Source organism: Piliocolobus tephrosceles, chromosome 9 (genome assembly GCF_002776525.5).
Source record: "Piliocolobus tephrosceles isolate RC106 chromosome 9, ASM277652v3, whole genome shotgun sequence".
In the NCBI taxonomy this organism is placed as follows: domain Eukaryota; kingdom Metazoa; phylum Chordata; class Mammalia; order Primates; family Cercopithecidae; genus Piliocolobus; species Piliocolobus tephrosceles.
The window spans coordinates 46275491-46302398 of record NC_045442.1 but is presented as its reverse complement, the minus strand read 5'-3'; the positions used below and the strand labels follow the sequence as shown (position 1 = coordinate 46302398).

The 26908-nt window shown below is 40.8% G+C and overlaps 2 long non-coding RNA genes across 4 annotated transcripts in view; one reads left to right on the top strand and one right to left on the bottom strand.

Moving 5' to 3' along the window:
- The window catches only part of LOC111551310, a 108429-nt gene that overhangs the window by 21356 nt on the left and 60165 nt on the right, over positions 1-26908 (bottom strand). The gene's annotated exons all lie outside the window — the stretch shown is intronic.
- The window catches only part of LOC113224928, a 29746-nt gene continuing 4571 nt past the window's right edge, over positions 1734-26908 (top strand). Inside the window, exon 1 of the long non-coding RNA XR_003309565.1 lies at positions 1734-2309. This is a non-coding gene — a long non-coding RNA (uncharacterized LOC113224928). The remainder of the gene's footprint in view (positions 2310-26908) is intronic.

Genomic DNA, 26908 nt, shown 5'->3' with positions numbered 1-26908 from the left:
TCCTTCCACTCATTCTCCTGTGTAAATGTCCTCTCCTCAGAGACATCGTCCCATGTTGATTCAGATTCCAAGTTCTCTCCAGTCTAATTCTCCTTCAGCCTAATTCTTTCTTACAGCGTCCTGTTCTTGGCTTTCATTTGACTTCTCACAATCAATAAGTTTGCCTATATTTGCATGTTTGTCTGTCTCTGCTACTGGGCTGTAAGAGACCTGCCAGTTTTGCTCACGGATCTATACCTAGTCTCAACATAGTACCTGGCACTCATTAAACTGTAAAGTGTGTGTGTATGTATGTATGTATATGTATACATACATGTGTACATACACATTTTAGTGTATGTATATTCTCATGTATTCTATGAGATTATGGGCAAGTGTATTCTATATTATATATAAAGAGAGTAAGAGAATAACTTACAGAGTTAAAAGTAAGTGTAAAAGGAGCCGGGCACGGTGGCTCAAGCCTGTAATCCCAGCACTTTGGGAGGCCAAGACCGGCGGATCAAGAGGTCAGGAGTTCGAGACCATCCTGGCTAACACGGTGAAACCCCGTCTCTACTAAAAAATACAAAAAAAAAAAAAAAAAGCTAGACGAGCGACGAGGCGGGCGCCTGTAGTCCCAGCTACTCGGGAGGCTGAGGCAGGAGAATGGCGTGAACCCGGGAGGCGGAGCTTGCAGTGAGCTGAGATCCGGTCACTGCACTCCAGCCTGGGCGTCCCAGCGAGACTCCGTCTCAAAAAAAAAAAAAAAAAGTAAGTGTAAAAGGAGAAATTATACTAAATTTTGAAAAGAATAACCTATATTATTTAAATATTTAATTCTCTATTGCTCCATGAAAACAGATGTGACTATTCATTAGCACTGACTAATGAAGGATTGATATGTTATTTCAGATCATCTATCAAAAAAAATACCCTCTTTCCAGCATATAAAATCTTTCTCTCCCTATTGTCCTCAAGAGCTAGGACTTTATAACCTACTTTTATTTTGGTCCTAAAAATATTTTTTCTCAAAAATGCTTTAGAAGTCATTGAGATCTGGCCCGGCGCGGTGGCTCAAGCCTGTAATCCTAGCACTTTGGGAGGCCGAGACGGGCGGATCACGAGGTCAGGAGATTGAGACCATCCTGGCTAACACGGTGAAACCTCATCTCTACTAAAAGAATACAAAAAACTAGCCGGGCGAGGTGGCGGGCGCCTGTAGTCCCAGCTACTCGGGAGGCTGAGGCAGGAGAATGGCGTGAACCCGGGAGGCGGAGCTTGCAGTGAGCTGAGATCCGGCCACTGCACTCCAGCCTGGGCAACAGAGCGAGACTCCATCTCAAAAAAAAAAAAAAAAAAAAGTAATTGAGATCATTAGTAAGAAATTTATGCAGCTTTCTTGGAAATGTTATGAGTTAGGTCCTAGCAACCTATCTCTAAGGCTATGAAGCACTGACAGTTTGGTATCTATTTTATCTGCACCAACTGCCTACTTCAGAAACTGCTGTTTTGAAATATTGTTCTGGGCTGCATATCTATTGCAGTATGTATAAAATGGAATTATAGGCCATTGCTACATTTGCTGTAGTTACTGGCGTGATGGATTATAGGTACTCAATCAGGCTCCATGATTTAGTAAAGTAGCTGAAAGAGGAACATTTGTTCTCTTTTTGTTTTACAATAATGTTTTTATTAGAAATATATGTACATTGTTAAAAGTTGGAAAGTGCCAAAAATAGAAGGAAAAGAGTGAAAATCACTGATATTTTGGCTTTTTTGTTTTCAGATTTTTTCCATTATGAAATTGCTGATATTTCATCCTTTTGACCTATAAAATTGTTAATATCATATAGCTTACTCTAACGTAGCCAAATAATGTCATTTATATTATTTTATGTATCAAAAAGCATACTAAACAGATTGTTTTATAGCTTACTTTTCTCATTTTTAACATTATAATTTCAGCATTTGTTCATAATATTAACCTTTTTGAAAACATTATTGTGAATATTATATTTCAATATGTGGATGTACCACAATTTACCTAATGATTTACCTACTTTTGAACACAAGTTGTTTCTAATTTGTTGCTATTACAAATAATGCTCTGATAAACATCTCTATGCATAATTAATTTGTGTTTATTTCAGATTACTTTTATTTCTAGAAATGAGATTCTTGGTTATAGGTTAAACATATTTTCTTGGCTTTTTTGTTTGAGACAGAGTCTCACTCTGTCACCCAGACTGGACTGCAGTGGCGTGATCTCAGTTCACTGAAACCTCTGCCTTTTGGGTTCAAGCAATTCTCATGTCTCAGCCTCCCATGTAACTGGAATTACAGGCTCACGCCACCTCATCTGTCTAATTTTTGTGTTTTTAGTAGAGACACGGTTTCACCATGTTGACCAGGTTGGTCTCAAACTCCTGACCTCAAGAGATCTGCCTGCCTTGGCCTCCCAAAGTGCTGGGATTACAAGTGTGTGCCCAGCTGGTTATACATATTTTCAAGTCTATTGATACCCAGTGCCAGGAACTTGATTTCAAGAAGAAATATATGTTGTATGAAAGCAAGGGCTGTGTTTGCTTTTGCTCACCTGTTTCTGTAGTGGCCAGGCTTTTTGTCACATTAAAAGTACTCAATAAATTGCTCAATGAATAAATGTATGGCACATGCCACTGAAAAGAAAGAATGTCTCCAAAATCAGACAACATGACATGCATGTCTGTTTTGGGTTGCCAGTGTTGTAATTCTACTCACACCAGTGGTAGTTCTTCTGAGGAACTAACAAGTAGTATTTTTCTGGTGGTTATGATCTCACTTTCCAGCTTCTCTCATGTATCAGAGATATTTTATAGAAGTTGAAAATTGGAACTCTCAAATTAGACAAGTTGTAACTTAAACTTAGAGTCCTCCACTAGGTAGCTTCTCTGGGCCTCAGTTTTCCTCCATGAAATGGGAAGATTGACAGCATCTACTTCACTGAGAGGTTGTGAGGATTAAACGAGCTCATTTTCATAGAGATGCATTACGGTGCTGAGCACACAGTAATTGTTCAATAAACGTTTTCTGTTATTTGACATAATTGAGAAACTCTGAAAATACTTTTTTCTCCAAAAGGGAGTATATAAGGAAAGATGATGATTCTATGTAAACATCTCAAAAAAGAGCCGAGAAGTACAAATGAGAAAATATCATTGAGAAAACAGAATTTTAAAAGATTTTGTAACCTTTTAAATTCCTCCTTGGCTTGTTTTATTATCCCAGGTCTACTTCTTTCTAATAATTGGCAGAAAAATCACGGACCAAAGGGCTCGTCTGGCAGGGGAGCCTGGAAGAGCAGCTGGGGAGATTGGTGTCCTGCCCCACCGCCAGTCTTCCCAGGGACTGAGAGAGAGAACAGGAAATTGGTGAGTGTCTGAAGGTCTACAGTGAGGGGGACAGGAGAGAGAATGCAGGGATGAGGTACAGACTGAGAAAAGACTGAGACTTGAAGAGTTTCCAATTTGGACGAGCTGCTGGCACTGTGTGCCTGGGTCAGTCACAGCGGGATATGGATGCTGACTACTGAGTGAGGATTGAGTAGGTGTGTGGGCAAGGGCAGGTCATGTCCCACTAAGGACTGGCAGAGGCTGGCAGCGCTAGGAGAGGACCAGCCTTGGGGGAGGGAGCGCTAGTGTTGAAAACAGGGACCAAATCAAGCCTATTCAGTCATTTAATTGATAGCTGTTCTTGAGAGTCTACTATGCGCCAGGTGCTGATGCAGGCCCATGGGTAACAGCAGTCAACCAACAAGCAGGCAAACATTTCACCGTTTGTGGAGCTGTGTTCTAGTGGGAGGAGACAGACAATATACAATATATAAAACATACCCCAGTGATATGTATTAGAATGTAATAGGTATCTTTTTTTAAAAAAAGAGGTGAATAATGAGGGTGGTGAGAGTGGGTGGTGAAAGGGAAGTTTGCAATATTGATTGGGGTTAATAAGGGCAGGCCTTGTTCAAACAGTGGCATGAAAGCCAAGACATAAAGCAGGTAAAAGAGCAAGCTAGAGTGTGTTCTAGGCAAACGTAAAGGCCTCAAGGTAGAAGTGTGTCTGTTTTTGAGGAAGGCCAGAGTGGCAGGAGCAGAGTGAGTGAGGGAGAGGATGTAGAGTGAGTAGGAAATGAGGGCAGGGAGATTAATAGAGGACCAGTTAGTAGGGACCCCAGGAGACCACTGTGATGTTGGATATTCCTGGATCAGAGTTTCTCAATTTGTGCTCCACAAGTAATGTGGATTCTGCAAAAGAGTTTTCCTTGCCCTGTGCCCAGGCTGCTCAAATAGAATGCAGGCACAAAGAATATACCTGAATTTCGCTAGCCACTCTCCATGGTCTTCTTCTCCTGTGATGGGTGGAGAGACTTTCAGGGCAACCCTGTTCTAAATAGGAGGTGAAGGTGATATCCAGACAAGTCCTTCCTGGGTATTTGCTTTGGGGATCTTGGGATTTTTGGCAGTAATGTAAGGCTCTGGCTCATGAATTCAGCCCTCTTGTTCCCATATCTGCAAGGGCATAACTGGGGTCCCCTCAGTCCTCTGGGTAATGTGACTGTCGCTGCAGACCTCAACGTGGAAAGTTCTCACTAAGGTGGGAAGGTCTCAGTCCTCAAAAGGAAATTGAAGCTGTGGCAGCTTTTTTACTAGAAGGATCAACTTAATAATTAACACAAATACTTAAAATAATGAAGAGGAGCTTGGTGTAATCAAGAACTATGATTATTCAGGATCTCTGTAGGAGTAAATGTATTATTTCAAAATTCTCCAGTTTTGCACTCCCATGGTTATTGCAGCGCTATTCACAATAGTCAAGATTTGGAAGCAACCTAAGTGTCCATCAATAGACAAATGGACAAAGAAAAGGTGGTACATACACAATGGAGTACTATTCAGCCATAAAAAAGAGTGAGCTCCTATCATTTGCAACAACGTGGATGGAAACGGAGATCATTATGTTAAATGAACTAAACCAGACACAGAAAGACAAATGTCACATGTTCTCACTTATTTATGGGAGCTAAAAATTAAAATAGTTGAACTCATGGAGATACAGAGTTAGAAGGATGGTTACCAGAGCCTAGGAAGAGCAGGGGAAGAGTGGGGGGCACGTGGGTGTGATTGATGGCTATAAAAAATAGTTCAGAAGGATGAATAAGATCTAGTATTTTCTAGCACAACAGAGTGACTATAGTCAAAAATAATTGTATTGTACATTTTTAAATAATTAAAAGGGTATGCTTGGGTTGTTTGCAACACAAAAAATAAATGCTTGAGGTGATGGATACTTCTTTTACTCTGATGTGATTATTATGCATTGCATGCCTGTATCAAAATATTACATGTACCCCATAATACATCTACTATGTACCCACAAAAATTAAAAATTAAAAAACAAATCTCCAGCTTTGGAGTCAAACGCTAAAGCCGTTTATTTACATTTTAAGATTTGGGGGATGAAAAATACAGCATTATGCTTTTAACAGCTCTTTACAGCTTTACCATTTTTTAACCTCCATCTCAGGCTTTTTGTGTTTAAGTATATGTGTTCTCTTTATGGAAACCCAAAGCTTCCCTTATTTAAATTTCAAGGATGTTAAAACATTTTAATATTTCATTACAATTAATAAAACAGTACATTAAAATGTAGAGTCTACATCATATACTTCTTTTTTTTTTTTTTTCTTTTTTTTTTGAGACAGTGTCTCACTCTGTCGCCCAGGCTGGAGTGCAGCGGTGCGATCTCGGTTCACTGCAAGCTCCGCCTCCTGGGTTCATGCCATTCTCCTGCCTCAGCCTCCCGAGTAGCTGTAACTACAGGCACCCGCCACCATGCCTGGCTAATTTTTTGTATTTTTAGTAGAGACGAGGTTTCACCATGTTACCCAGGATGGTCTCGATCTCCTGACCTCATGATCTACCTGCCTCGGCCTCCCAAAGTGCTGGGATTACAGGCATGAGCCACCGCGCCTGGCCCTGTTTTCTTTTTTAAAAAATGTTTTATATTTTTAATTTACCCTTTTAACTGAACCCGTTTTCAATTCATGTGAATATACAAAATGTATAACACTAAGAGTTAAAGAAAATATCAGAAAACTCTGCCAAGAGGTGTCAACTGAGTAATAACAACCTAGTTGGAATTAAGCCATTCTGACAAGCTACACTTTCTGAATGGTTATGTGTCAATTGCCTTAACAGACATTTATTTGTTGGTGTGACAGGCTGCTAACCTTAGATCGTATGCCCAGCCCTGGGTTTCCCCTTCCAGATAAAACTCTGTAATCAGACCAGCTTGCTCAGACACAGTGCCTGCCTACCTAACCCCACCCTGCCAACAGCAGCTGCTGAGGAGTAAGACTGAAGTTACCCAAATGCTCATCCAATAGGCTCACATGTTAAAGACCAAATATTCCCCCCGGAATATGATCTCCTCAGTCCTCTCATCTCCGGAAATGGAGCTACCATCCTTTTAGTTGTTCAAACTAAAAAGCTAGGAATACTGCTTTAATTCATATCCCCCCCAACCATGTAATCTAATAAATCAGCTAATTCCAACAGCTCCTTCTCCAAAAGATGTCATGACTCTGTGAGCTACCTTCCATCTCTACTGCTATAATCCTGGTCCACACCTCATCACACCTGACCTCAGTTATTGTGATAGCTTTCTGTTTTATTTTATTATTTGAATTTCATTACTTCATTTTATAAGAGACATGGTCTCACTCTGCTACTCTGGCTGGAGTCCAGTGGTGCAATCATACCTTACCGCAGTCTTGAACTCCTGGGCTCAAGCGATCCTCCTGCCTTAACCTCCTGAGTAGCTGGGACTACAGGCACATGCCATCGCACTTGGCTTATATTTTTATTTTTTGCAGAGATGAGGTCTCACTGTGTTGCCTAGGGTGGTCTTGAACTCCTGGCCTCAAGCAATCCTCCTGCCTTGGCCTTCCAAAGTGCTGAGATTACGGGCATGATCCACCACTCACGGCCCCATAGCTTTCTCAGTGATCACCATATTCCCAAACTTGCACTTTCTAATGGCCGTCAGAATGGTTCTTGGAAACCTATATCAGACCATTTCACGCCTCTGTGTGAAATCTACATCTCTCACTGCAGAAAATAAAACCCAAATTCCTTACCTTGGCCTACGAGACTGTTACTTGACCAGACTTTTACATACTTTTCTGACTTCACCTTCAGCCCTAAATGCCATGCTCCGGTCACTCTGGGCCTTCGTTTTGCTTTCTGAACCCATTCAATTTGTTCCAGCCTTGGTATAAGGTGTTTCCTTTCCCTGGAACACTCCCTCCACCCGCTTGTCTTCTTAAGGTTGGATATGTTATTCTGATCTCATCTTAAATTACCACTTCCTCAAAGAGGGCCTGTGTGACTCCCCAGTCTAAAGTAGCCCCCACCAATCTGTCTCTATCCTATTTTAACTTTCAAGAGGATACTTTTCCTGTTTATTTTTTTTTCCTAGCTGTCTCCCACCCAGTCCCAGAATGTGAACTTTATGAGAGCAGTAATTTTGACGTGCACTTTTCCGCTATATCTCCAGCACCTGGAATAGTGCTTGGCGAGTGGAAGGTGTTCCAGAAATACTCAGTGCATGAATAAAGTTTTCTCTTGGTGGGGTTGATTTCCATCTGAGTTGGTTCTATCATGGGTTGATTATCTTTACCTTCTACTCTAAACCGTCTTCCTCCCTGTCCACTCATCTGATAACCTACACGCCCCATTCATCACTAGGGAACTCGACACAGGAAGGGAGTGGGTGAACTAGCATAAGTGGAACAGCTGAATTGAAAAGACTCCAAAACTCATGCCCTGCTGCATACAAATTGTTAGCAATATCCTTTTGCTTATTAGAATATTCTGAATTGATATATAGATGTTCTAACGAAAATTCATCTCTTTATAAAGAGCTTTGCTATCTCTGCAATAGAGAGGGAAGAAGCATTGTTCTGTTTCTCACTGAAAAAAGAGTATTACAGAAATGATTTTAGAAGCTTTAAAAGTGCTTTTGAAATGCTATTTTAAATACGGAAATGCTGTTTTAAACATGGAGAATTAAAGTCCAGAGCCATATCATCTAGCAATCTAACAAAAGGACACATAACTTTGGGCTTTGAAACTAGACTATGAAAAGAGGCTAGTTTTATATTTTAAGCCATGTCTTCCATGAGTGGGTATTTTTATATTGATATCTCCCCTACTTTCAATAGCTTATTAGTAATCTAGTATTTTTTTCTGATTGTAATAGTAGCGCATACTCATTGTAAGGTATTTGGAAAATACAGACGCAGTAGTGCTTTGGCCGGGTTAGAGTTTAAGGGTGTGTGTTAAAGCCCGGTAGAGGAACATGTGGTGTGAGACAACACTGCCCCCTAGTGGTCTTTGTGTGCCGCGGGCTGACCGGGTCACTCAACCTCCCGAGAACGTCCCTCCGCTTGGTGACGGCTCCGGGACAACTCCGGTGATTTCAAGGGAGCAAGGAGTCTTGTGAGAGGGAACTCGGTCCTGACCCGCAGTGGGCTTCCGTCATGACAGGCTGATGATTCGGGCTCCTCAGGGAGGCTGAAGTGGAGGGAGAGTCATCGGCCCCTGAGAAAAGAGGCTCTGGCCAGCAGGGTCAGCAGGACCGCGGTCCTGGAGGCAGTGGCAGGCCCGCCCCACCCCCAACCCCAGCCGGCCTCCCCTCGCTGTGCCTGTGAGCGAGGCAGGAACAGAGCCACCAGGGTGCCGCGGGGAGGCGGTGAGCGCGCTCCTGGTCGTCAAGGAGAAAGAGAACGCCATGCATGGGCCAGCTGAGGAAGCTTCCAGAAGCACAGGCAGCGAGCTGGGAGCAGCACAGCCTGATGACTAACAGAAAGGCAGGAAACGGAACCCTTAGATATCACAGAAGGGCGGCAGCAGAGACACAAGAAGGATTCTGACTTCATGGCTCCAATTTTACAGGAAGAAACTAGGGAAGGGTCTCTTGGGACAATAGATATTCACAATTAATAGGGGGAGTGGGGCCTGAAGCCCAAGGACTTGTATACTTCCCGTAAATTTGAATTTTTTTTTTTTTTTTTGAGACAGAGTCTCGCTGGGACGCCCAGGCTGGAGTGCAGTGGCCGGATCTCAGCTCACTGCAAGCTCTGCCTCTCGGGTTCACGCCATTCTCCTGCCTCAGCCTCCTGAGTAGCTGGGACTACAGGCGCCGCCACCTCGCCCAGCTAGTTTTTTGTATTTTTTAGTAGAGACGGGGTTTCACCGGGTTAGCCAGAATGGTCTCGATCTGCTGACCTCGTGATCCGCCCGTCTCGGCCTCCCAAAGTGCTGGGATTACAGGCTTGAGCCACCGCGCCCGGCCAATTTGATATGTGTTTACTCACTGCTTGGTTATGGTGGGAGACAGTTTTCACAGAGAAGTAAAAGAGAGAAAAGCCTTCTATAATCCAATCCTAGCGAAACAACTACATTTTTACCATTTTGATAGATTTTCTTGGAGTCTTCTCCCTATGCATATTTTGTACTGTACAGTTTTATTTCCTACTTTCCCATTTATAACATAAGTACTTTTTGTTATTAAAAATACCTTTAACTCTGGAAAACAATTTGACGGTGTCTTATAAAGTGAACAAGCCATATGAGCCAGAAATCCCACTTCTACATATTTACCCTAGAGAAATAAAAACTTATGTTCACACAAAATCCTGTGCATGAATGTTTACAGCAACTCTATGCATCAGCAAACACTGGAAACAACCTGAAGATCTTCCAGTGGGTGAACTGATAAACAGAAATACGTCCATGCAATGAAGTACTACTTAGCGATAAAAAAAGGAATGCACTATTGATACACACAAACAGGTGAATCTCAAAGGTACTAGACTGAAAAAAGCGCGTCTCAGAAGATTACATACTGACGATTCAATTTATGTGACATTCCTGAAAAGGCAGAACTATAGGTTTGGAAAGCAGATCAGTGGTTGCCAGGACTTAGGGATGAAGAGAGGGTGTGGCTACAAAGATATATCAAGAGGAAACGTTTTGGTGTGATGGAACTGTTTTTGATTTTTATATTCTTGGTGGACACACAAACTCTATATGAGTGCTAAAATTCATAGAACTGTGTACATGAAAGCCAATTTTATTGCATGCTAATTTAAAAACATTTAAAAATAAAATAAGCTTTAAATGCCTTTAAGACATGATTTAAAATAACTTTAGAAAATTCCAGTGAGAGACTCATCCCATAATTTAGGCACTCCTCCTGATACTAGACTGCTGCACTGTTCCTATCTCTGTATTAATAAAGCTGTATTGGAAACTCTGGGGGCATAAATCTTTGTCCATATTTAAGATGTTAAAAATTAGGATAGAGTTCAGAAGTGGAAAGATGGAGACGATGGGTATAAATGTTTTTTAGAACTCTTGATATCTGCCGCATAATTGCTTTCCCATCATGGTCGTGTCAATTGCCCCTCCCACCAGCAGTGACTGAGATTAAATGGTTTGGGCCTTCTTGAGTATATGAAATTAGAAGGCATATTCAGGGTTGGTTGGGGAATTGTCTCCTGGTTGGGGTGGGGTGGTGGAGAAATAGGAGAGAAACGGAGGTGGGTGCGCGTGTAAACCAGGAGAGAAATAGGCCTTCACGCCTGAGGGTTATCTGCTTCAGGTTTTTGTGCTTCCCCAATAACTCCAATTTTGCTCCTTACCATTTTCTTTAGGATTGATTCTTATTTTCTTATTTCTTCTTCACCCTCTCTTCTGGCCGTAGTGTAGGAGCAAATTTAGGCTACCAAAGCAGCAACACTATCCTATGTAGTCAACCAAGCAACGTTTCAAAAACACCAACCATGCCGGGCGCGGTGGCTCAAGCCTGTATGTAATCCCAGTACTTTGGGAGGCCGAGACGGGCGGATCACAAGGTCAGGAGATCGAGACCATCCTGGCTAACACGGTGAAACCCCGTCTCTACTAAAAAATACAAAAAACTAGCTGGGCAAGGTGGCGGGCGCCTGTAGTCCCAGCTTCTCCGGAGGCTGAGGCAGGAGAATGGCGTAAACCCGGGAGGCGGAGCTTGCAGTGAGCTGAGATCCGGCCACTGCACTCCAGCCTGGGCGACAGAGCGAAACTCCGTCTCAAAAAAAAACACCAACCATATAAAAGGCACTGTGCAAGCCACCCCTGCCCTCGGGGAATTTACAATGCAACAGGGAAAGGTGAGGTTAGTGTGACTTCCCCACCCAACACCACCTTTCTCCCTCCTAAGTTGCTAATGATAATGAATAAAATAATGTCATCATCGGGTATTGTTTAGCCGTTGGAGGAAACCACTTGGCATCGAGTTCATCAAGGAATACGTCACAGATGTGAAATCAAACCAGGCCTAGCAAGGATGAGTGCATTTAATTGAATGCGTTTCAGGTAGAGAAATGCCATGTGCAGAAGTGACAGCCTTTGGTAAGGAGTATGGGACTGTGACTATTTCCCCTTGATGACCTTGCATGAAAATGAACAAACAGCATTTGAAAAGCTCCTCTCCTGAGGTGACTAGAAGGTGACTCAACGGTCCATTTCCATGCATGAGCTTGCTGGAGGAAATGGAAAGGCCTATTCCCCAAAGCAGTGTTTGTCTCACAGAAATAGAGATATTATGTGTAATAAATGGGGAAAACTTGTGAAATGAAACATCTGTTCTGCATGCTTAAGCACCAAGGCACTTGCAAAATATGAATTTTTACTCCATATTCCAAATGCTGCGATGATGAGCTGAGAATGAGTTTGGAAGGTTCATCTCTTTCCAATAAAAAGGTTCATCATGCCTCTCTGACTTTTATAATTATTTTGGAACATTTTCAATAGGAAATTGAAAGAGAGAGGAGGGAAAGAATGATGACAGAACTGAAGAAGAATTGATGAAAGAGTCAAAAAGCTAAAGAACTTTGAGAAACGGATTTGATGTGGAGTCAGCAATGCCTTCAGCTAATTTAACCAAATCAATGAAGCCATTAAAATGTATAATGATTTTTATTTTGCTACAAATCTATGTAGAATGAAAGGCACCTTGTGAAATGCAATATCTTCCATATTTAGAATCTAAGCACCTACATAGATGTTTGGGAAAACAGAACGTAGCTATTCTTTTATTGAATATTTTTAGAACATAATGCTACTCCCCCTGCTCACTCTACTGCAATAAACACTTTATTCTCTCTGGATGCCCTCAATTTCCCCTACCAGGTAGCAGCTGTGTATCACTCTCCAATGTACTGTTGATTTTCAATCTAGACCAGTCTCCAAGGTTATTATTGACTTTAAAATATTCGATACCAATTTGCAGGTTCCACCAGATATCCAGGTGTGAAATTTTTTGAGGCCAATTTAAAGAACAGACTATCTTTTTTTCTTACCATGGTGCTGCATATTATTGTTGCTAATGCTACACCTAAGGAATTTCAAAGCTCATTTCCAAACATCATCTCATTTGAGCTTAACCAGAACTGGGAGATGGGCTGTGCAATTACTTTTACCCAGCATTCCAAAAGGGGAAAAATAAGCATCTGAGAATGACTTTCCCAAAGTCACACAAAGAACCAAGACAAGACACTACGTCTCGTAACACCTGTTACTCTGTTTTTCTATTGTATTATATACTTTATGGTTGAATATAACCAGACAAGTCTTCTTCCTTGAAAACTCTCAGGAGAAATGTTCTTTAGTCCCAATCCCTTGTCTAATTTCTGCTTAAACCCATATCCTGCCCCATTTCTCCTTCTCAGTAGGCATGTGGGACTAGAGGCACTGCAGATCCCACATGCCTACCAAGAGAGTAGTGACCTTACAGAGTCCCACACGGCAGTGTAAAGTAGTGAGAGTCACGTCTTGGGTCCATAGTGAACTGATCCAACCATGTGGGTAGTGGTCAGAGGGGAGTTTTTAACCAGCAGTGGACAAAAGTGGGTCACATCAGCAAGGTTGGCACTGCAGCAAAGTGGCCATTGGGATGATAAAGGGACAGTGATGCTCATGTCCCAGTGTGGATGTTGGGAGAGCATGCATGTTGCTTTCTGTGATGGTATCCTTCATGGCACATGATGGCACAGTCATTTCTCCTAACTCTGGAACACCAGGTTTCCTCCTCGACTCTCTTACGATTCTCAGGTAAGAGAGGAGAGGCGTGTGAGGGGATAGGAGGAAGCAGAAAGGAAATGAATGGGCAGAGATGACATAAAAGGCATATTCAATGAGGGATTGCCAGGGAGAAAGAAATAGATCCCCCTTTCTTTGACATAATTTTCAAATAATCCTTTTTATCAAAGACCATTTCTCCCTTGGGGATCTTGAGGGGCAGGTAAGGCCACCGCCTCAGTGCCTGTGTTTATACTTATGGATACCCGCCTGAGACACTGGATTTGTGTTGGAGGGGGACTGTGGTCCTGCATTAGGTAGGTGGGTGCTAATGAGCTAATGAACTTTGGTTCAAATTGTAAAAGCAAACTGACTGCTGTTCCCCAAAGTTGATAAGGCCTGGGTGATGCTTCTCAGACTTTCATGTGCCTACGAATCACCTGAAGATTCTGATTCAGTGGGTTTTGGGGTGGAGCCTAAGATATTGCATTTCCAATGAGTTCCTAGTGATGCTTTGATGCTAGTCCGTGGACTACATAAGTAGCAAGGAGCCAGGGACATTCAGATTACACTATATATGTGGTTTTGTGCCCTGATTTTTTTTTCCTTTTAACCTTTTAAAACTTTTTGCTTAACATTTTACATGAATGTGTTCCCTATGATATTAATTATTCTTTAGACTCATAGTTTTTAATAACTGTGATATTTAGTTGATGTGTAGTGATATATTTGATCACCTATCTTTTGTTTGAAATCTAAAATGCTTCCTGTTTTTACCTGTTGTAAATCATGATGTCATGAGCATCCTTATGTAAAACTCTTTGTTGGCTTCTCTGCACCAAAAGTTGCAACCAGGTCAGAGCATTCCATTAGGGAAAAAGAAAGAGAGAGAAAGAGAGACAGAGAGAGGAGAGGAGAGGAGGAGGGGGAGGAGGAGGAGGAAGAAGAAGAAGAAGAAAGGAGAGGAGAGGAGGAAAAGAAGAAGGAAGAAGAAAAGAGAAGGAAATAAAAAGGTATATGAAAAGTTGAAAATACTGTTTTAAAACAAATATTGACTGATCCTCTAATATCCACATCCAAGGCACTTGATGACAGGAATTATAGAATATTAAGAAAAATAGAGTTTTTCTTTCACTTCTGCTGTAACATGTACTTGGAAACTATGCCGTAAAGTATAAAGCTCGAAAGTGGCTGGAATGTCTCCATACAATGTATTGTAATTACAGATTGTGCTCCAAGATTTGTTATAACTTTGTGAGGGGAAAAAAACACAAGCTGTGTTTTGTATATTAAACATTAAAATTATAGGCTATATCCTATGCAATGGAAGGAAAATATGCCACATACATTGAATTTTTTAAAACGACCATACCATAATTTTGCATAAAAACTAATAAACGAATTGTATTAAATGGGAAGTAGTTAATAATTTGGCCTCTCTGGTTTGCTGCTGTGTCACCAGGTCCTGGCTCTCATTAAGGTGACATCTAGCCTATAGGGCATTGAATAGAAAAAAGGCATTCCTTCTTCAAGCACTTAACTTCCATCCAGCCAAAGCTTATGTGTATTGATTTTGTTGCAAGACACTGTACTGCCATCTGCTAGAAAATGGTGTAGCAATAAAATACAAATGTAAAATGTCTACATTGTGAATAGTACTTCCTAGATGTGGTGCACAGTCTGCACAACCATAGGCACTGGCCTACATCTAAATAGATTTTTCTGGAATGAAAGAATGAATGTATTCTATTGATTCTGGGTATGCTTTGAAGCTGTAATCTGTTGGTACCCTCTGTGGTCACTAGATAGGAAGTTGGAGAATATGCAAAGTGATAAAGAGAAGGGTAATGGGAAAGTCTAAATCAGTGCTTCTCAAATTTTAACGGGCATATGAATCACCCAGGAATCTTGTTAAAATGCAAATTATAATTTGGATGTGGGGCCTGGAATTCTGCGTTTCTCACAAGTGCCCAGCTCCCTTATCACCTGATAAGAATGCTCTCAGTCCATAGGCCACATTTTGAGTAGAAAGACTCTAAAACAATGATCAATCTTGACTTCTTGCTAAGTAAATATTTTTTAGTAAAAATTGTCACTCCTAGTTCATTGAAATTGATTCAGTATTCTTATTAATTTCTGTGTTGGATTTTGGAATGGAAAGAAACTTCCAGGTGATTCTAATGTGCAGCCAAGGTTAGAACCACTGATCTAGTGAAAAGTCATGCACTCAAAGCACCGGAATGTAGGGACTACCTGTAAAAGGCATTCACAAATGAAAAACATCAAATAACTGTGATTTTAAATTTTTAAAAAAGAATTATCCGTCTGAAGATATTTATCACCACATGAATGAGATACATTACTAAGTATTGCAGGTGTGTCCAATCTTTTGGCTGCCCTGGGCCACGCTGGAAGAACTGTCTTGGGCCACACATAAAATAAACAACACTAACAATAGCTGATGACCTAAAAAAAAAGGGGGGGGGGACCGTGCATAGTTTTCATTATATCCACCACCACAGATAAGCAAAATAGTCCTTCCATTCAAAAGGCTGGACACAGCTGGAAAGAGTTTAGAGGCCGGGAGAGCTCTATAGGCAGAAATACTTTGGGGATGAAGGTAATGGGAGGACACAGGACAAGACGCTGCCCTTCCCCCCTCCACCGCCCCCCCCGCCCCCCGCCCGCCGCCGGTGTCTCAGGTGTGGCATGAGCACACGTGACAGAGGCAGTGAGCACCTGGGCTAAGGATAGCTATTCTACTCCTCTGGCATTGTGCTTCTTATGGAGCTGAGAGTTCCTTTGCACTTTCTTGTGTATGCCATTGGCCAGATGATAGTACTTTGCAACTCCAATCAATCAACATGCTTGCAGATGGTTACAATCTTGCCGTTTTCCCATCCATGATAATCACATGGCTGTATCTTAATGTTAATTTACTGAGTTGTATTGCTAGGGGCTTTCTAATTCCCACAAAAGATTGTTAAAGCCCTCAGCCATTTTCTTACTTAAAATCATTAAAGGTAGCTTTAGGTATGTTGAGGAATGTGTGTGGATGATACAGCATTTCTCCTCTGCCTGGAATAGTTTTCTTCCCTATTCCCGCTGCATTCCCTCATCTACGCTCCATCTCATTTTAACAAAGGATTGGTATTTTAGAAAAACTCAGATTATCTTTGGGGAAGTGAGCGCCACCACTTGTATGGTGATTTTTAAAGATATATTCTCACGTTCTTTGATGCTTCTCCCCCAAAGAGATGGAGCTACATTCCCCTTTCCTTCCTTCCTTCCTCTCTTCCTTGCTGTTTGCGTTCCTTCTTTCTTTCTTTCTTTCGGAATCTCGCTCTGTCGCCCAGGCTGGAGTGCAGTGGCCGGATCTCAGCTCACTGCAAGCTCCACCTCCCGGATTCACGCTATTCTGCCTCCGCCTCCGGAGTAGCTGGGACTACAGGCACCCGCCACCTCGCCTGGCTAGTTTTATGTATTTTTTAGTAGAGACGGGGTTTCACCGTGTTAGCCAGGATGGTCTCGATCTTCTGACCTCGAGATCCGCCCGTCTCGGCCTCCCCAAAGTGCTGGGATTACAGGCTTGAGCCACCGCACCCGGCCTCATTCCCCTTCTCTTAGTGTGGGCTGGACACAGGTTCTCAGTTCTGGCAGGAGGGATGAAATGTCAGTTTTGAGATTAGGTTATTGAAAGACTGTGGCTTCTGTCTTGAGGGGTGCATGCTCACTTTTTCACTCTTAAACTCCTCACCCTGGGAGAAGCCAGCTGCCATGCTATGAGGCAGCCAGTGGAGAGGCTCACCTAGTGAGGAACTGAGGACTGCCAGCAGCCATGGCAGTGAGTGCAGAAGCAAATCCTTCCCCAGTTGAGCCTGCAGATGATTATAGCCCTGGCAAACACCTTGACTGCAGTCTTGTAAGAGATTCTGAGGCAGAACCACCCAGCTAAGAAGCTCCTGGACTCCTGACTCACAGAAGCTGTGAGATGATACTTGTTTTTTTAAAAAATTGGTAAGCTTGGCTGGGCACAGTGGCTCACGCCTGTAATCCCAGCACTTTGGGAGGCCGAGGCAGGTGGATAATTTGTAATGTAGCAAATTGAGGATAATTTGTAATGTAGCAATCATCAACTGACACAACTTGCCTGAAACAAAATATTTTTTTCAGCGAAGAACCTGCTACTCTAAGCTTTCTGAAACTGGCTCTGTATTGAAAACTAGAATGGAAAGGAATGTTTAGTGTCAGGGTAAATTCATGGATCAGTGGACCCGACAGAAATGCTGTGTGTGTGTGTGTGTGTGTGTGTGTGTGTGTGTGTGTGTAAAATACATCTCACTTCTTTGGAAGTGAAAGACGAATTTTTGGAAAAACAAAACCACAAATCAGTTCTTTGTTGTCATTAAAATCATTTGATAATCCTAAGCATGCCTACAAACTCCCAAAATAGTAGAAGATGGTAGCTCACAAGACAAGGAAGACTGGTAAAGCTACTGAGGTCTACGGGAGCTGCCCTGTAAGTCGGAAGTGCCCACAAGTTGGAGCCATTAGGTTTTAAATGACAGAAACCCAATTCAAGCTAGTAAGCAAAGAGAGAATTTATTGTCTTATACATCTGGGAAGTCCGGGGCTACAACAAGCTTCAGAACACCTATTTACATAGTTCTCCGTCTCCCTCATCATCTGGCCCTGCCTCCCTGTTTCTTTCCTCAACTTCTTCTGTGACAAATCACTTTCTTTGGGCACCAGTAGCCCAGCTTCTCATCCTGAGCTTGCCTGCTCCATGGCAAAAAGTGCATTTCTCCTAACAACAATTAATCCAACCCTAGGAACGTTCTGATTGACTGGCTTGGGTTGTAAGACTTTGGCAAGGGGAAGGTGGTGAAGATGTAGTTGACAGGTTTGAATGGACCACATGGAAAGAGAGGGAGTGATTACCCAAGAGACCCAAGAGGAGGGTGAGTGAGAGGGCTGTTAAACAAAAATATAATCACTGAAGCTCCCTACAACCTGAAGGCTTGATGAGAATAAGCCATGACACATGGTTGCTGTCGTATGGTTGCTGTTCTAAACACATGGTTGCTGTTCTTATGGTGCTTCAGGGAGATGCAACTAGAGGCTCAGGTTCTAGGCTGAGTTAAGCCAGGAATGAGGTTTTCTTCTAGAAACTTCTGGAACTAAATTACTAGGAAGTCCCTGGAGAGGTTAGCTGGCTCTCCATGTCTATTCTACTTAAAGCCGTTTGACTTACAAGTATGAGAATTTAATTCTCCACCCAGCAAGAGAGAAGAATGAGGTCTATTGGCCTTTATGGTTCTAAGATAACTCATTTATAGTTTTAAAACACAGGGAAATTAAGGATGTAGGAATGTGTGGAGGTGGTAGACATCTGCTGAATTTTTTTCATAAGAGAGTTTGAGTTGAGATTCTGATATATGCAACCAAGAGATCCTAATAAAGCTGGTTCTAAAGAGATCCAGATTTTCATGTTAGAACTATAATGAATGAGATTTATGTGCTTTTTATGAAACTTTATATTAGCAATTAAAATATTTTGCACTGGAGGATCAGTTCAAGGGCAAATCTATGTAAAAATGTTCCAATTGAACCCTATGTATTCAGAATCACAGTGTGTTAGAACTGAAAGAGGCCTGAAAGATCCTATTTAACTGTTTTTTCCTTTTAAGTGAAGAGAAATATCTTTTCATAAGTTTAATGGCTATTTGTATTTCTTCTTTTGTGAATTGCCTTTTAAAATTATTTATCATTTTTCTATTGGAACATTACTTTGTAAATTATTTGTAAGTATTTTTATATGTATAATAAAAACACATTATCTGTCATATACAATATGCATCTTTCCTTTTTTCCATGTTATAGTGCTGCTTTTTATATATAGATGAAGTTTTAAGTTTTTTGTAAATTGATTTATCTCTTTGTAGATTATATCTTAGTGTTTATAACTAGCAAGAAGACTTCCCAATACCCAAATATAGTAAATAGCCACATATTTTAAGTTATTTTGCAATTTTTAAAGTTTTATTGAATTTTAAAGATCTGTCTTTAATTTAATTATATATAAGTCTCTAACAAATCTGAAATTTCATTTGCGAAGTAGGCATCTAATTTTATATTTTCCCAAATGGTTAGCCAAATATTGCTGTACCATTTATTAAGTAATCTGTTTTTCCCTATTCAACTGAAATGCCACACTGACTTAATATTTAATTTGTTTATTTGAGGCAGGAGAACTTCTCAAAACATTTATTAACAGAGAACATTGTTTCATGTAATTAGCATTTGACTTAATAGCTCAATTTGAAGAGTGGAAAAAATAAAGGGAAATGATAGATTTCAGTACTACGAACACCATTTGTTGGGACTTTTGAAGGTAGATAAATTGGAAGAAAAAGTATTATGTTGCTTTATTTTAAAAGTAGAAGCTAGCAATTTCTAGCTGCATTTGAGGACTTTATTTTCTCTTTGCATTTTCTTCTCTGTCATCTACAGATTTCCTAGCAGACTTAACACCTGGCATTGGGGAATCCTTAAACCCAGGGAAGGAACTGCGGGCAGGAAATTTTCTGTGAATGTTAGGGTTGGGAAAAGGGGAGATGCAATAATGGATGTGCTTCCTTAAGATGATAAACTCTATATCCACAAAGCCCCTGGCTGGAATTCTGGGTTGAATTGTATCCTCCCCAACCCCCACCGAAAAAAAAAAAAAGACATGCTCTTCAACATATCCTCCTAACCCCCAGTATCTCAGAATGTGAACTTATTTGGAAATAGGATCATTGCAGATATAATTAGTTAAATAAAAATGAAGTCATACTGGAATAGGGTAGGCATCTGGTCCAATATGACTGATGGTCTTATTGGAAGATGGCCATGTGAAGACAGAAACACACAAGGAGAAGACCATGCAATGATGAAGGCAGAGACTGGAGTTATGCAGCTGAAAACCAAGGAACACCTTCTTATGTACTTAACTTGTGTCAGATTTCACCATGTGTCGAAGATTGCTATGAAACCACCAGAAGCTAAGAAGAGAGGAAGGATTCCCCTACAGGTTTCAGAGGGAACACGGCTCTGCTTACACCTTAATTTCAGATGTACAGCCTTCTAGTTTGTGCTACTTTATTATGGCAGCCTTAGGAAACTAATGCAGCCCACATGATATTTAATGGCCTCATAGCTTCTGACACCAAAATGCCCCCAAAACACCTTTGATCCGAATTTTGTCAAATTTTGAACACTTATAGGAGATGATAGAACTAGAATATGATGAGATACTTATTAAATAAAGCCCAATGACTCCATGGATTCCAAGTAAAAGTTAAGTAAATCCCTTAAAATCAGAGCTAGAATAATTGTTCTGCCACTCATTAGCTCTGTGACCGTAAGCAAGTTATTTAATTTCTTGGGACCTCCGTTTCCTCATCTGTAAAACAAAATGTCTACCTCAAAGTGTTATCATAAAAACTGGACAAAGTAATGATGCATGGAAAAGTACTTACAACAGTACTTGACATAGAGTGAGTACATAATTAATGATCATCATCATCTTCTTCTTTTTCTTCTCCCCCTCCTCCTCCACCAGTGCAACTTAACAAATTCAAAATGATAGTTTATCACATAATTGCAACAATGTGCTAGACACTCATATAAAGACCCATTGTAATGTAGTCATTTTGCCATGGAAGTTTGGCCATGTGACAAGAATGTGCCCCTGATACGTCTCCTTACAGGTTACTATGAACTGAATTGTGTCCTCCCCTGGCAAACTCATACGTTGAAGCCCTAATCCTCAATGTGATTGTATCTGAAGATAGGGTCGTTGGGAGATAACTAAGGCTGAAGGAGTCATAAGGGTAGCACCCTGATTCTATAGGACTGTAGCCTCCTAAAAAGAGGGAGAGAGAGAGAGAGAGAGAGCTCTCTCTATGGCAAGCACCGAGGAAAGGCCACATGAGCATGCAGTGAGAAGGCAGCTGTCTGCAAGCCACAGAGTGCACTCACTAGAAGCCAACCATGCTGGCACCCTGATCTTCCTCTTCCCTCTTTCAGAGCTGTGAAAAAATTAATTTCTATTGTTTAAGCCATCCAGTCTATGGTGTTTTGTTATGGCAGCCAAACTGACTAATTCACAGATTCAGCACTCAAAGGATTAAATATATATTACCTCATGGAACAGACAATGTGGATCTCCCTACTTGGCTGTATCCTCCTTCCCTACTAGTCTTCTAAATTTGTAGTGCTATAGGGCCCTTTTCTTTGCTATATGTATGTCCTTACCCTGGGTCTTCTATCTCAATCCAGCCCAAGGCTTTAAATATCATGTGAAATGGTTTGAATGTATGTGTGCCCTTCAAAATTCCTATTGAAACTCAATCCCCAATGCAGCATTGTTAAGAGGCAAGGCCTTTGGGAGGTGATTAGGTCATGAGGGACCTGCCTGTGTGAATTAATTAGAACCTTCTAAAAGGGATGGAGGGAATTCGTTAAGCCCTTTTTGTTCTTCTCCTTTCTCCCATGTAAGAATGCTACAGTGAGAAGATGCCAGGTCCTATTCAGACACCAAACTTGCTGGTGCCTTGATCTTGGACTTCCCAGCCCTTAGAACTGATAGAAATAAATGTCTATAATTTATAAATTACCCAGTCTGTAATATTGTGTTATAGCAGCACAAAGTGATTAAGACATCGTATGTATACTGCTGTTATACAAATTTAGTCCTCATCTCTTCCTTCAACTGCAGGCCTATGTGTCCAATTTCCATCTTGACTCTTCCACTTGAATGAATAGTAAATAGCCACCTCAAATGTTTTGAAGTCCAAAACAAACCCTTCATTGAACTGTTCCCTCTTTCCAACCATGCCTTGTCCATGTGGACACCCCCAACCCAAAAGTCATCCTTTATTTCTTTTTCTTTAGCCCCTCTGCCCACATCCAACCTGTCAGTAAGTCTTGTCAGTTCTACTTCCAAATTATATTTTTAATGTTATTCCTATTTCTCAGTTCCACTATCACCACCACAGCTACTTCTTGCCATAGTCTCATTTCTTGCCATAGACTCCTAAATGATCTCCTTATCTCTAGTCTTGCTGTCTTATAAATTCCTCTCCACTCAGTAGCCAGAGTTATCTTTTTTAAAATATAATTTTAATTTTACACAAAAAAAATACATGTGCAGAGTTTAAGCAGGCAGAGTTCAACAAATGATATCACCAAAAGGAAACAAACAAACAAGACAAACCAATACTTTCCAGGGAAATAATTTTTAATACTTCAGCTCAGAGTTATCTTTTTGTTTGTTTGTTTTTGGTTAGGTTTATTGAGGTATAATTTGCATAGAGTAAAATTCAGCAATTCACATATTTAGGTATACATTCCAGTGACTTTTGACAAATGTATTTGGTCATGTAACCACTATAATAAAAATATAGAATATTTCCTTTACCCATAAGATATAGATGGATATAGATGTAGATGTAAAAGATACAAGGTCTCCTTCTGTTGCCCCTGAACTCCTGGGATCAAGCAATCCTCCTGCCCCAACCTCCCAACTAGTTGGGATTACAGGTTTGAGCCACCATGCCCATCCCCATAAGTTATATTTCAATACATAAACTGAATCATGTCAACTCTTTCGGCAAAAAGCCTTCAGTGAGTTTCTTCTAACTTAGAATAAAATCCAAACTCTTTGTCAGGGTCCTTGAAGCCCTACAAAACTCACTTCCATTTACTTCTCTGAACTCCCCTAATAACAAGTCCCCTCACTCAGCAGGGCCCTGCTCAGGAGTTTCAATCTGCTTCATGGACGTTCAACTTGCTGCTCCCCTAGTCTGGAACGATCTTCCTCTGATATTCCATCCACCTTACCTTTTCTGATCTCTTTATTCAGAGTAGCTTTCAATTCACCTCAAGTAGGTTATTAATTATTTTATCCTATTTATTTCTTATCACAATTTGGGATAATTTTGTTAATGTATCTTTTTGCTTGTTTATGTCTTAGACCACCAGAATGTAGCAAGATAAAGGCAGGACATTGGTCCATTTATGCAACACTATATTCCTAGCTCCCATGATATTATCTTTTTTTTTCTTTTTTATTATACTTTAAGTTCTAGGGTACATGTGCATAGCGTGCAGTTTTGTTACATATGTACACTTGTGCCATGTTGGTGTGCTGCACCCATCAACTCGTCAGCATCCATCAATTCATCATTTATATCAGGTATAACTCCCAATGCAATCCCTCCCCCCTCCCCCCTCCCCATGATAGGCCCCGGTGTGTGATGTTCCCCTTCCCGAGTCCAAGTGAACTCATTGTTCAGTTCCCACCTATGAGTGAGAACATGCGGTGTTTGGTTTTCTGTTCTTGTGATAGTTTGCTAAGAATGATGGTTTCCAGCTGCATCCATGTCCCTACAAAGGATGCAAACTCATCCTTTTTTATGGCTGCATAGTATTCCACGGTGTATATGTGCCACATTTTCTTAATCTAGTCTGTCACAGATGGACATTTGGGTTGATTCCAAGTCTTTGCTATTGTGAATAGTGCCACAATAAACATATGTGTGCATGTGTCTTTATAGCAGCATGATTTATAATCCTCTGGGTATATACCCAGTAGTGGGATGGCTGGGTCATATGGTACATCTAGTTCTAGATCCTTGAGGAATTGCCATACTGTTTTCCATAATGGTTGAACTAGTTTACAATCCCACCAACAGTGTAAAAGTGTTCCTATTTCTCCACATCCTCTCCAACACCTGTTGTTTCCTGACTTTTTAATGATTTGCCATTCTAACTGGTGTGAGATGGTATCTCATTGTGGTTTTGATTTGCATTTCTCTGATGGCGAGTGATGATGAGCATTTTTTCATGTGTCTGTTGGCTGTATGAATGTCTTCTTTTGAGAAATGTCTGTTCATATCCTTTGCCCACTTTTTGATGGGGTTGCTTGTTTTTTTCTTGTATATTTGTTTGAGCTCTTTGTAGATTCTGGATATTAGCCCTTTGTCAGATGAGTAGATTGCAAGAATTTTCTCCCATTCTGTGGGTTGCCTGTTCACTCTGACGGTAGTTTCTTTTGCTGTGCAGAAGCTCTTTAGTTTAATTAGATCCCATTTGTCAATTTTGGCTTTTGCTGCCATTGCTTTTGGTGTTTTAGACATGAAGTCCTTGCCCATGCCTATGTCCTGAATGGTACTACCTAGGTTTTCTTCTAGGATTTTTATGGTATTAGGTCTAACATTTAAGTCTCTAATCCATCTTGAACTAATTTTTGTATAAGGAGTAAGGAAAGGATCCAGTTTCAGCTTTCTACTTATGGCTAGCCAATTTTCCCAGCACCATTTATTAAATAGGGAATCCTTTCCCCATTTCTTGTTTCTCTCAGGTTTGTCAAAGATCAGATGGCTGTAGATGTGTGGTATTATTTCTGAGGACTCTGTTCTGTTCCATTGGTCTACATCTCTGTTTTGGTACCAGTACCATGCTGTTTTGGTTACTGTAGCCTTGTAGTATAGTTTGAAGTCAGGTAGGGTGACACCTCCAGCTTTGTTCTTTTGACTTAGGATTGTCTTGGCAATGCGGGCTCTTTTTTGGTTCCATATGAACTTCAAAGCAGTTTTTTCCAATTCTGTGAAGAAACTCATTGGTAGCTTGATGGGGATGGCACTGAATCTATAAATAACCTTGGGCAGTATGGCCATTTTCACGATATTGATTCTTCCTATCCATGAGCATGGTATGTGCTTCCATTTGTTAGTGTCCTCTTTTATTTCACTGAGCAGTGGTTTGTAATTCTCCTTGAAGAGGTCCTTCACATCCCTTGTAAGTTGGATTCCTAGGTATTTTATTCTCTTTGAAGCAATTGTGAATGGAAGTTCATTCATGATTTGGCTGTTTGTCTGTGATTGGTATATAAGAATGCTTGCGATTTTTGCACATTAATTTTGTATCCTGAGACTTTGCTGAAGGTGCTTATCAGCTTAAGGAGATTTTGGGCTGAGACAATGGGGTTTTCTAAATATACAATCATGTCATCTGCAAACAGGGACAATTTGACTTCTTCTTTTCCTAACTGAATACCCTTGATTTCTTTCTCTTGCCTGATTGCCCTAGCCAGAACTTCCAACACTATGTTGAATAGGAGTGGTGAGAGAGGGCATCCCTGTCTTGTGCCAGTTTTCAAAGGGAATTTTTCCAGTTTTTGCCCATTCAGTATGATATTAGCTGTGGGTTTGTCATAAATAGCTCTTACTATTTTGAGGTACATTCCATCAATACCGAATTTATGGAGCGTTTTTAGCATGAAGGGCTGTTGAATTTTGTCAAAAGCCTTTTCTGCATCTATTGAGATAATCATGTGGTTCTTGTCTTTGGTTCTGTTTATATGCTGGATTACGTTGATTGATTTACGAATGTTGAACCAGCCTTGCATCCCAGGGATGAAGCCCACTTGATCATGGTGGATAAGCTTTTTGATGTGCTGCTGAATCCGGTTTGCCAATATTTTATTGAGGATTTTTGCATCGATGTTCATCAGGGATATTGGTCTAAAATTCTCTTTTTTTGTTGTGTCTCTGCCAGGCTTTGGTATCAGGATGATGTTGGCCTCATAAAATGAGTTAGGGAGGATTCCCTCTTTTTCTGTTGATTGGAATAGTTTCAGAAGGAATGGTACCAGCTCCTCCTTGTACCTCTGGTAGAATTCAGCTGTGAATCCATCTGGTCCTGGACTTTTTTTGGTTGGTAGGCTATTAATTATTGCCTCAATTTCAGAGCCTGCTATTGGTCTATTCAGGGATTCAACTTCTTCCTGGTTTAGTCTTGGGAGAGTGTAAGTGTCCAGGAAATTATCCATTTCTTCTAGATTTTCTAGTTGATTTGCGTAGAGGTGTTTATAGTATTCTCTGATGGTAGTTTATTTCTGTGGGGTCGGTGGTGATATCCCCTTTATCATTTTTTATTGCGTCTATTTGATTCCTCTCTCTTTTCTTCTTTATTAGTCTTGCTAGCAGTCTGTCAATTTTGTTGATCTTTTCAAAAAACCAACTCCTGGATTCATTGATTTTTTGGAGGGTTTTTTGTGTCTCTATCTCCTTCAGTTCTGCTCTGATCTTAGTTATTTCTTGCCTTCTGCTAGCTTTTGAATGTGTTTGCTCTTGCCTCTCTAGTTCTTTTAATTGTGATGTTAGAGTGTCAATTTTCGATCTTTCCTGCTTTCTCTTGTGGGCATTGAGTGCTATAAATTTCCCTCTACACACTGCTTTAAAAGTGTCCCAGAGATTCTGGTATGTTGTATCTTTGTTCTCATTGGTTTCAAAGAACATCTTTATTTCTGCCTTCATTTCGTTATGTACCCAGTAGTCATTCAGGAGCAGGTTGTTCAGTTTCCATGTAGTTGAGCGGTTTTGATTGAGTTTCTTAGTCCTGAGTTCTAGTTTGATTGCACTGTGGTCTGAGAGACAGTTCATTATAATTTCTGTTCTTTTACATTTGCTGAGGAGTGCTTTACTTCCAATTATGTGGTCAATTTTGGAATAAGTGCGATGTGGTGCTGAGAAGAATGTATATTCTGTTGATTTGGGGTGGAGAGTTCTATAGATGTCTATTAGGTCCACTTCGTGCAGAGATGAGTTCAATTCCTGGATATCCTTGTTAACTTTCTGTCTCGTTGATCTGTCCAATGTTGACAGTGGAGTGTTGAAGTCTCCCATTATTATTGTATGGGAGTCTAAGTCTCT